Source organism: Pyxicephalus adspersus, chromosome 9 (assembly GCF_032062135.1).
Source record: "Pyxicephalus adspersus chromosome 9, UCB_Pads_2.0, whole genome shotgun sequence".
Lineage (NCBI taxonomy): Eukaryota > Metazoa > Chordata > Amphibia > Anura > Pyxicephalidae > Pyxicephalus > Pyxicephalus adspersus.
The window spans coordinates 39,778,318-39,788,554 of NC_092866.1; the positions used below are offsets into that span (position 1 = coordinate 39,778,318).

A 10,237-nucleotide genomic window follows, 5' to 3' on the forward strand; every position below is an offset into this window, starting at 1 on the left:
GCAATCATCTTTGGCTATTAGATGCATGCACGGGACTTTCCGGTTTCTGGTGAGAGGCTTTGTATTTGGCGGTGCCACATATAAAGCTGAGCTCTACACTGCAGGGTACAATCAAAAATCCACCAGGAACCAGGGCTTTTTTGTTGGCAGAAGAAAATTTGCAGGTCTGCCGTAGGGAAGTCTAAACATTACTACTTGACAGTCACTTTACCTTAATTAGGAACTTGTTAGATTTCCCCAAAATCCGGGGTGTTACATATAAAACAACTGAAAAATGTCAAAACAACCTTTTTTTAATGTTTAAATATTATAATAAAGAATAAACAGCCCAGAAGTATTCAACAAGATGACTGTAATCTGAATCTTGCTCACCTGTGGTTCCTTCCTGAAAGACAAAAGGGTTTGGTGGGAGGGATTATCCATTATTTCCAGGAAGCCCAATCTACATATCCCAGCATTCTCTCATTACTCATTACCTATCATGATTTATACAGAACACATCGCAGAGCTCTCTTTAAAAACACCTGCTCGTCTGTGTGCAATAAAACAACTTACTAGCAGAAATCAAAGCAAATGCACTAGCAAAATTTGTGAAATTATACATTACCTTTAAAAATGGTGCAGAATCTGTTTGTGGGGGTAATTCACAGCTAACAGTACAATATAATAAAATTTTAACTACTTTTGTCATTTGTTGCACCTTAGAAATCTCAGCTTTACTTTACAGCTATACAAGTGGCTCCATAGCTCAGGGGTTAGAGCACTGGTCTTGTAAACCAGGGGTCGCGAGTTCAAATCTCGCTGGGGCCTTGCAAATCTTTTAAAAAGGGGTTGAATAAAGTGGAACAAAAGTAGTTGGTGGATGGTGAGCTTCTGCTATTATGAGCAAGTAGGCAGGCACTTTGCAGCAATGAAAAGTCTAGGATCCTGTCACCACTGCATTCCAGGTTGCTGCTTACTTCATGAAGAGTCCATACACGTACACATGACGCTTGAGCTGTCATCAGGGTTTACCTTTCCTCAGCCAATCAGAGAGCACTAGAGGTGATGAATGGGGAATCTTGTCCTCATTTAACCTTTAGTGCCTGGGGATCGCACACTGACAGGATGATTCCCACAGCTGCATTCATTGATGAGCACAGCTGCTGTACTCCTCCTGTCAGTGTGAGTCTCTTCTCAGGGCTTACCCCATTTCTATGTAAGCTGTAGCACCCCCTAATGGCTCTGTCTTCCCAAGCGTGACACATGTTTACCTACAACTTTTTAAAGTGGTAAGTAAATCTAAAAATAAAAAAATAAATTTTTTATTTACATCTAAAAATTACTACTTAACAGTCACACTAACTAAATAGGCTCCTGTCCCATGCCTCAAAATCTGAGTACATGTACTTTACTAGTGAAAAGTAAAGTGGAGTGGGCTAGAAGTGTTGTAAGTTGCTGCATTAGGTTGCTCTTTGGGTAATGGGAGCTGAAAGGCGATGGGACCAGTAACATATCCATCAACAACAATTATCAACACCAACAACATTCTTCCAACAACATTCTTCAATTAAACTGCCACATACCAAATATCACAACGAAGACAATCAAACCCTATAGAGGAGTTTTGAGGAAGTAGACAACAATTTACAATGCCTTTAGGTTGTATAGTAAAAGTACTGTTTTTTAATTTATCTTTAAAATCCATAACATTAAAACAGAATCAGATCACCGCTTATCATATGTACATTTATGTACAATTTTACAGAATATTGGATTGAATCCCAGGATGATATAGATCTTACTATACATACAATCTGCTTCATCAGGAAGTCCAGAGAACCATCCCCTTCTTATCATTAGAAAAACATCCTCATTTACATTTGCTATTTAATTCACTCTCTCCTACATGATGATAGGCTAGAGCTGTTCCCTGAAGCACTGGTTCCAACGCAGAAACAAGGAGGGGGCCCCAGGGCTCCCAACCATTTACCAAATCCAGTGCAACATTTTTACCATTCAATGATTCCAGTGACTTAGCTTTAAAATGATAGTATCCAACCACTGCATTCCAAGGAAAGCACACATTTTCCTTGTAAAGCTGGTTTGTCCAAACCATTGTACCAACATTCTTCAGTGTGCACCGGTCCTAGTCCTTTCCTCTATGTGGATACCATGTACAGGGAAGGCTCTCATATGGTACTTCATCACCTTTCAACATATGTTTAGAAATGGGAAACCCAGCTTAAATAACATTGGATGATGTAAGTATGAATGTAGAAAACAGAGTTTGGTCTGTGATGCAGAAAGCAATTTTAAGGGTAATAAGTTGATGGTAATTAGTGCCAACCAAGGTAGTGTGCTATCTACCATTGCAATATGATTTGTAGTTAGATTTGGTGATATCACTACGGTTTGCTGGAGAGGAACTATATTGCTTCTGGTCCATTATTTTGTAGACCTTAACATCACATCCATTTCTTTATGATTCGTTTAGCACCACCATGCGGTACCACATGTCCCTGCTGACTCGTTTAGGCTGCAGGCTCTGGACATAAATCTTCACAAACTTCTTTAAACACAAACAAGCAATGCAATGTTGTGTTTGGCTGGTGGACAGAGGCAAGATAGACACGTCAGAGACAAGACTAATGTTGGTATATCAAGGGCATGACGATACATTTCAAACAACGTTTGAATTGATACAACATTTACCCTATCCTATTTCTTATTTCCCAAAAAAGCATTTGCTTCTGACCCATAGGCATCATATTGTCTTTGCAAAGAATTTCACCCTTACCCTTCAAACAATATAGCTCTGCGCAGGTGCAACATTTTCCTGTGTTTGTCCCTGGCACTATTCCTCAGTGGGGTGGAATTGGCGGTGAGTTTAAAAGTCCTACCTGGTTCATATGTTCCAGCGGCGTCCTCTAGCAGTGCCCACGGCATCCTCCAGTAATGCATCTTCTTCATCTGGCGATAACGGCTGGGTATCTGCTTAACCTGGTAATGCCTGGCCGGCGTCTGAGTCCCTGGCGTGTGAATGTTAGGCACGTGAGGCCAGGGGAAGCAGATGCCGGCCGGGCACCTGCTCGCTAATGTGTGGCTGGAAGGTGGGACTGTTGGGCTGGAAGGCGGGACCAGGTGGGAAATTTGAAATATTAAGTATTTTTAAATGTACCGCTTTTACATTTAAAAATACTTAGTATTCATACCACCAGGGAGGTTAAAAATGATGGCAGAATAATTTATGTTAACTTAGAAATGCATAAAAAATGCAGTCCGCTCATACTTTCTTTTTGCATTGAACTGAAATCATAAACACCATTGTCATCTCTGCCTGGTGGACTATATCTTATCCCATAGTCTTTCTTCCCCACTAATAATACTGTTGCTTTCAGGAAACAATAAATTATGATTTTGTTAGAGGAACAAGGTAGAAGAAAAAAATTGCTGGGGCAGTGTTCAAAAGAAAGAGAGATAGAAACATCAGATTAAATTTATCTAATGCCTGAACATAAACGTTAAAGCAGAAATGAGGAAATGGCAGGCCATAGCATAAAAATCCAGAAGGTTATGGCAGGCAGAAAAAAATTGTAAACTGACAACCAAAATTTTTAGATCTTGGAGAATGAGATGAGAGCAGAGACAGATGCCAAGTACAGACCAGATAACTATATCTGAATACATAATTAAGCTTGGCAGGTAAGGAGTGTTGTGTACATAGAAGTACACATAATACATAAAAGTACATAGAATTCTTTTATCAATATTCATTGTTGATACATATTTTCTGTTATCTGTTATATCTGTAGCACTCAACCTTGCAAGAGTGGCTGAATTTACCCAGGTCTTCCTTGTAGCGTGGCATAAAGAATCATAGAGGCTCGCACATCTTTAGTTTAGGGGTAATTTATTGTAATTCAAACATGTAGGAGAGAGGATCAAGGCAGCAGAGTATCAGGTACAGGCAATATAAATCAGCACTGACAACTAACCTCCAGTATCCTCAATGAACTCATCACCCATAATAGGCAGTGAGAGAATATTTTTCCTATGGAGTGGAACTGCCCGTTGAAGTGACAGCGTTTATTGGTTCCTGTCCGAATGTACTTTTCCTTTCAACATTGGTTTCCCCAATTGAAGCAAAGCCTTCTACCCCTTGGAACCTGGCTTGTTCTCTCAGTGGTCCATTGTCCAGACCCCAGCCTAGCTAGCCTCTGGGAATTCAGGGCTGACCTGTCCTTGCTCCCCTAGCTCCTAGACATCCACAGTGAGGGTCCCTCTTAGTTTCTGATCTCCACAGATTAATTCTGTTTGATGTGCCCATCTAAGGGGACACCAAATGTCAATAAGGGCCAAAGGGGAAGTGCATCAGGAAAAAGATTGGTTCCTACCTTGCTAAGGCGAGATTTCTCCCCCGTGACAAAAGGTAGTCAACCATCACTCTCTAGGGAGGAACAGAAACCAATTTAATCTAGCAAATTTCAGATTTTAACCCTTACAAAACAGACCCCTATACTAAAGAGGCTTTACGTCAAATTTTTAACAAAAAGAAATTTCACTTTAAAGTACATTACAACTTGGCTTTTGTGGGATTTTTTTTAACACCTCATACCATTCCAGTCTGTTCGCTTAGCTGCCTAACATATGGTATGTTAAATAAAAAACATACAGTAGTTTTATTCTTCCCCTACTGTACTCCTGTACTAAAACTTTGTTTTGCTTTATATATGCTTAAAGTTAATTAAAAATTTGTAGATCAACCATTAGAGGGAGCAATCAGTGATCAGTGTAGGTACTTGATCTCTGTTTTATCTACTACTGCTAGTGTTGTAGTTTTTTTCTGTGACCAATGAACATTTTATGAACATTAGCATATTAAATGTCTTTAAGAAATGTAGTTTATAACATTTTTTTTAAGCAAATGTGGCAGGAAAACTGAATTTCATGTGTGCCCTAGGGAAAAAACAGGGCTTTAACATTATTTTTCTAAGCTCCAGGAAGCTGATAGGACTACCCCTTACTACCCCAGACCTACAGGCAGCGTCAGCAATGCAGCATGGGTGACAACACTAAAGCTACGTACACACTTCCAATTATTATCGTCAGAAAACGAACGACGAACGTTCCTGCACGATATATATGAACGATCGTATAGCACCGATACTGCACATAGAGGTAACGACACGATCGTTCGTAGATATTGTACACACAATAGGGAAAGTGCAGTTAAGAATTTTTAGTGAAGTTTATGATGCAAGAAAACTAACAGGAAGGGAAAAATATATGTAGTATAATTTGGTTTTCATTGTAGTGTATATATGTTTTTAGAGATATGCTCCTTGCTTCTACACTCTTTAAAAAGCAGTGTTGACTGTAAAACGCAGTGGAAGATAACACTTACGTAATTTAAAGTTTGTTGTTTTGCAAACAATTTTGTAGTCAGTGATGTGTGTCATTGTAACGACTAACCATGTCAATTTTAACTTGAATAAAATTATCTGGTGAATCATTTTCTTGCTGTTTCCAGAAATCTCTTCTTTTATGTAACTTTTTATTAAGTTACTTTTATGTGTGTTTGTTATTACAAATATAAACACACACAAGTTATTCCTTACATCGTTTTGATGTGCTCCTACTGGCTGCCTGTATCCATATTGGGGTACTGCTGTAGCCATTATGTCTGTACAATAAGTAAGTTCAGGATGAGGTATTGGACAGAAATAATTCATATTAAGAGCAATGCTATATCTTGTTTTAATGATATTTATAGATATGTGTTTAACACATAAACATGTTATAAACGACAAAGGTTTCTCAGAGCACGGCATTATTTCAGATTTTAAACTTTTTAACAAGCTTTAGCCAAAAATGTCCGCTTAAAATAGGTATCCACTGTTGTCTATAAATGGAGTGTGAAAAGTGTGGACCCCTATTTACTAGACTACCCCCCCCCCCACCAAACTCAGTCCCCAAACAGTGGTAAAAACCTGACAGGAGCTTTAATCCTTCCCCACTCTATGGAAAACAAACAAAACAACCTGAATATTACCCCAATGCACCACACAATAGCAGTAAACAGACAACACAACACACAGTGAAAAAAATATATTTGGTGGTTTATTGCAGATTGTAGCAGCCCACCATCATAAATATTTATATATGACCCCCTCCCTAATGTCATTAGATATGGAAATTAATTGCACTAATGCAACTCTATAATAATTAGCTATGGTTTTGCCAATCCTCCTTTGAAGCAATTAAGGCTGGTTTTTAGTGTGTACTGATGAATAAAAAACATAATATACAGAAAACAATAGAAATAATTCAACCCTTTTATTAAATTTGTCAAGTTTGTAAAGTTTCTGTATTTTTGAAAACAAACTATATACTCTGAAAAATAGTTGAGCTCTGTTTGCCTGAAGGAGTTTGCTGCAGATCTGCCTCCCAGGAAAGAGTTATCAGGTGTGTTTAGAAAAAGTAAGACAGGTTAAACTTGTTCATCTCCTGTGCTGCGCAACAAATCTAGTGCATATGCCATATGCAGCTGACACAAGAACATGTTCCAAACTGTGCATGCAATAACACATAGAAAGGTACCGTATGATTGTTTTATAGTTAAATGTAACCTTTACAGATAGTCGCTCTGTAGATATAGTTTTTGTGACATGTAAAATGTTTTATGTGTTAGTTTTTTTTTTTTGTTTTTTTTTTGTTTGAAAATGGCAGTGTATGCTGAAGAACAGGTATGTGAAAAATGTATTTTCAACTGTGTTCATGTTAATGTAAATGCAGCAACCTGGCCTAATGTGCATAAATAAATGTGTGTGTGTGTGTAGGTAATCTGCAATTTTTGGCTATAGTTTTTAGTTATTTATTTGTCATTAAAATTTGTGAAGGTTTATGGCATGATAACAACTCCAGAATTAATAGTTACATTGTGTTGATATTCTTACATGATCTCATAGCTAAATGTCTTTGTGTTTGATGGTTAGGTGGAAAAACTTGTGACTTGTTCCAAACAATTACCTTTGTTCTTAATAAAGAACTGTTTCTATGAAAGAATGTTTTGTTAACCCTTTCAGCTATCGTTTACAATTTATTTATCACAACAAATTACTTAATTCTTAAATGGGTCTGTTTTTTTGTTTTTAGTAGAAGAACCAAGCTGTTTTTTGTTAGTAAAAATATTTTAATTTGTAATATATATATATATATATATATATATATATTCATATGATTTGAGAAAAAAAGTTTTACTGTTAATGTACATTTTACTCCATTAACTGTCCTGTTTCAAATGACTATTCTAGTACAAAGCATGGCAGGTATACAGTTTGGTTCATATATGTGAAGTTTAGGTAATATAAGTGCTCTACCTTACAAAGGGGGTAAGGGCTTCTTTCTAGGGTAAGCTATGGTTTGGTAAGCACTATCTGCTAGGAAGATAGTGATTAACAGAACAGAAAACTCATGCAGAGATCTCACTAATGAGTCTTCAGTAGATATAGGAAACTGTCATGTGCTTTAACTTTAAAACATCTCTGAAAACCTTAACTGTTGTTTGTTGTTGCTAGCAATAACTTGCAAGTGACATGTTCACTATGCAGGACAGAAAAGAGCAGAGAAATTATTGCCAGTTTGCTCTGTCTGTCTGGTTAAGCGAGATCTTGCTTTCTCATTGTCTATTATTATTCTGTAGCTTTTTTTTCCACAAAGGATTGATGTCTCTATTGGGAAAGGAACTTTTTCTTTCCTCATCCTGACATATATGAATATTCACCAACAACAACATTGCAACTGTGCCATCATCACATGATGATGAAGGTAAATTTGTTTTTTTAAATGCACCTTTTAACAACAAGCGTCCCGAAAAATGTCTGTCCTAAAATGCCAACTAAGAAAAAAAACACTTTTTCACTTATTGGATGCCGTATTGTATCTAGAGAATTAGTTAATGGGTTTGCATTAAACTGTGTTTAACTGGCTGCTAAGCAACTCTTCTGGTAATAGGGACAGGTAATGGAAGTGGTGATAGTGGTGGTGGTGGGGTGTAAGTCTTGTGATACTGGAATTTGGAAATGAGAAGGTATTCTCTTGCAGGCAGCTGACACCAAAACAGGTGTCCCCATTGGAAGATTCTCTCTGACGTCTCCTCCATTAATTTGGGTTTCACATAATGTTCTGTACCAAAAACAATGGTTTCTAGGATCAGTAGTGGGGCGTTAACTAGAATTAAAAAGAAATCTATCCTAAACTAATGTTTTGACTCTATATACACTTATATTAAAAAAAACAATTAGTTGATGGCCAGTATTATATATATACAGTATTGAGCCAAACCATTAAAATTGCATGCCAATTATTATGCAAGCCCTTCTTATGCAGCCAGGAACAGCTGTAACTCCTCAAGGACTGGGCTTTTTAATACCTTCAAAGATGTTCTTTGTATCTGACACCAAGATACTGGCACCAAGTCACAAGTCATCAAGTATCTCCTGGCCTGCCCTTACATAGTGAGTCCCACTGCCATTTTTTACCCAGGTAAATGACAAACTCAGCCATCGACAGGAGCTGAAAGAAAATGTATTTCATAAAAAAAAGCCCCATTCCTGAATTTCTCTGTGGTCCTTTTCTTATGTGCTGATTGCATTGTCCGTTGCATCCCAGCTTTCTAGAATGTATTTTTTAAAAATTAGTGCTACAGTTGCATTTCTGTGGGATCGCACCAAGTGGTTTTAACCCCCCCATGTGCATCAATGAGCCTTGGTTTCCTATAACAATGTCACATGTTCACTGGTTGTTCTTCCTTGACTATTTTTGGTACCAACCAACTAATACAAGATACATGATAAAAACATAATGAAAAACACTCCAAAATATAATAGTACAAAACAAAAGTCTTCTATTCCAAGAAATATACTTCAGAATCCAGAAATCAGAAGAACAAATAACTGTCCTATTCTGAAAGACTCTGGCAAAAAAATTAGGATCCACTCACAAGGAAGGGCTTTGATTCAAAAGACACACTAAAACAAGAAAGATGACAGGCTTCAGAATTAGTAATAATGATAAAATATAAAAAATAATTTCTGGTTCAATTTTTTTAATCTTCACATTTGATAATACCTTTTGGGCAATAAAGGGTTTACAGTAGGCAGGGAATAGTTCTTTTATTGTCAGTCTGTGTACTTGAGGGGCGGTTTCCTTCTGTTTGTAGATTATACTTTTCTGCAGATAAAGAACACATATGGTATGTGGCACTTCTTTATGATTAATGGAAAAATTGTATATTGTACTTAACATTTGCTTGAGTCAGTGCTGTTAAGAGTTGAGTCACAGATATGTGAAAGAAACCATGGATTTGTTTTAAACATTGGCTTTCAAAAAGAATGTATAGGCTTGTCAAGTTGTTTTTAGTCCCACATGTCTGTAAGATCAGCTTGATGTAAATGTAATGTTTTTAGATGCAGTTTTAAAACATTTTATCTCTACTTTAATTAAAAACAATATGGAAGGATGATGTAAAAAATGAAAGTCTCTTTAGACAATGTATTTCATATACATTGCAAAAGTTACATAAAATATCATCACAGAAAGTACAATTTACTTTAAATGGCCAAATTCTGACCTCAAAGACCAAATTCTAGGTTTAGTAAAAGAAGCAATAATGTAAAGTGACATAAACAGTTTTTAGAATCTATCATTATGCAACAATTACCTAAATTCCTAGTACTGCCTAAACGTATTCTGTCTTCAGTTTTAAATTAGGGTAGTCCAAATATGACCCAATTATTGGTAAGGTTTTGGACAGTTTTACCTAACACGTCACAAATATTAGTATGGTTTTCTTACAACTGAACTCCAGCCATACCTTTGATCTTGTGTAGCTGTACAGTCTCCTCTCCCAAACTCAAAATGATTGCATAAAAGTATGCAATAAAATCTGCAGCAAGTCACATGGAGTCTACCTAATTTTTATGGGTAGGTGGCATCGCGCGTCATGCATCTCTTTCCTTCCCAGCTTCAATGTCCCTCGCCTGCTCCTTTTTTTTTTTCTTGGATTTGGGTTCTTTTAATCATGGAGGCTCGGGATCACATGTGGGTATTATCTAGGAAAGCCTGTGTTGCATGCCAACAGAGCTTACCTAGAAATGCCCACTCCTCCAGGTGACATCCACCCAACACAACGTTTTGATTAGTGTTGGTTGAATATCTTACTATTCGATTTGACAGCTATTCGATCGAATAGGGC

At 37.1% G+C, this 10,237-nt stretch overlaps 1 protein-coding gene and 1 non-coding gene across 2 annotated transcripts in view; both read left to right on the forward strand.

Annotated features, from left to right (window-relative positions):
* The first annotated feature begins 737 nt into the window (after nt 1-737).
* TRNAT-UGU (transfer RNA threonine (anticodon UGU)) lies at nt 738-810 on the forward strand. The gene has a single exon. It is a non-coding gene; the product is annotated as a tRNA-Thr (tRNA).
* A 5,672-nt stretch (nt 811-6,482) lies between these two features.
* LOC140337827 (synaptotagmin-6-like) overlaps nt 6,483-10,237 on the forward strand; it is a 27,261-nt gene continuing 23,506 nt past the window's right edge. Inside the window, exon 1 of the mRNA XM_072421646.1 lies at nt 6,483-6,578. The gene's annotated coding sequence lies outside the window, so the exon portion shown is untranslated. The remainder of the gene's footprint in view (nt 6,579-10,237) is intronic.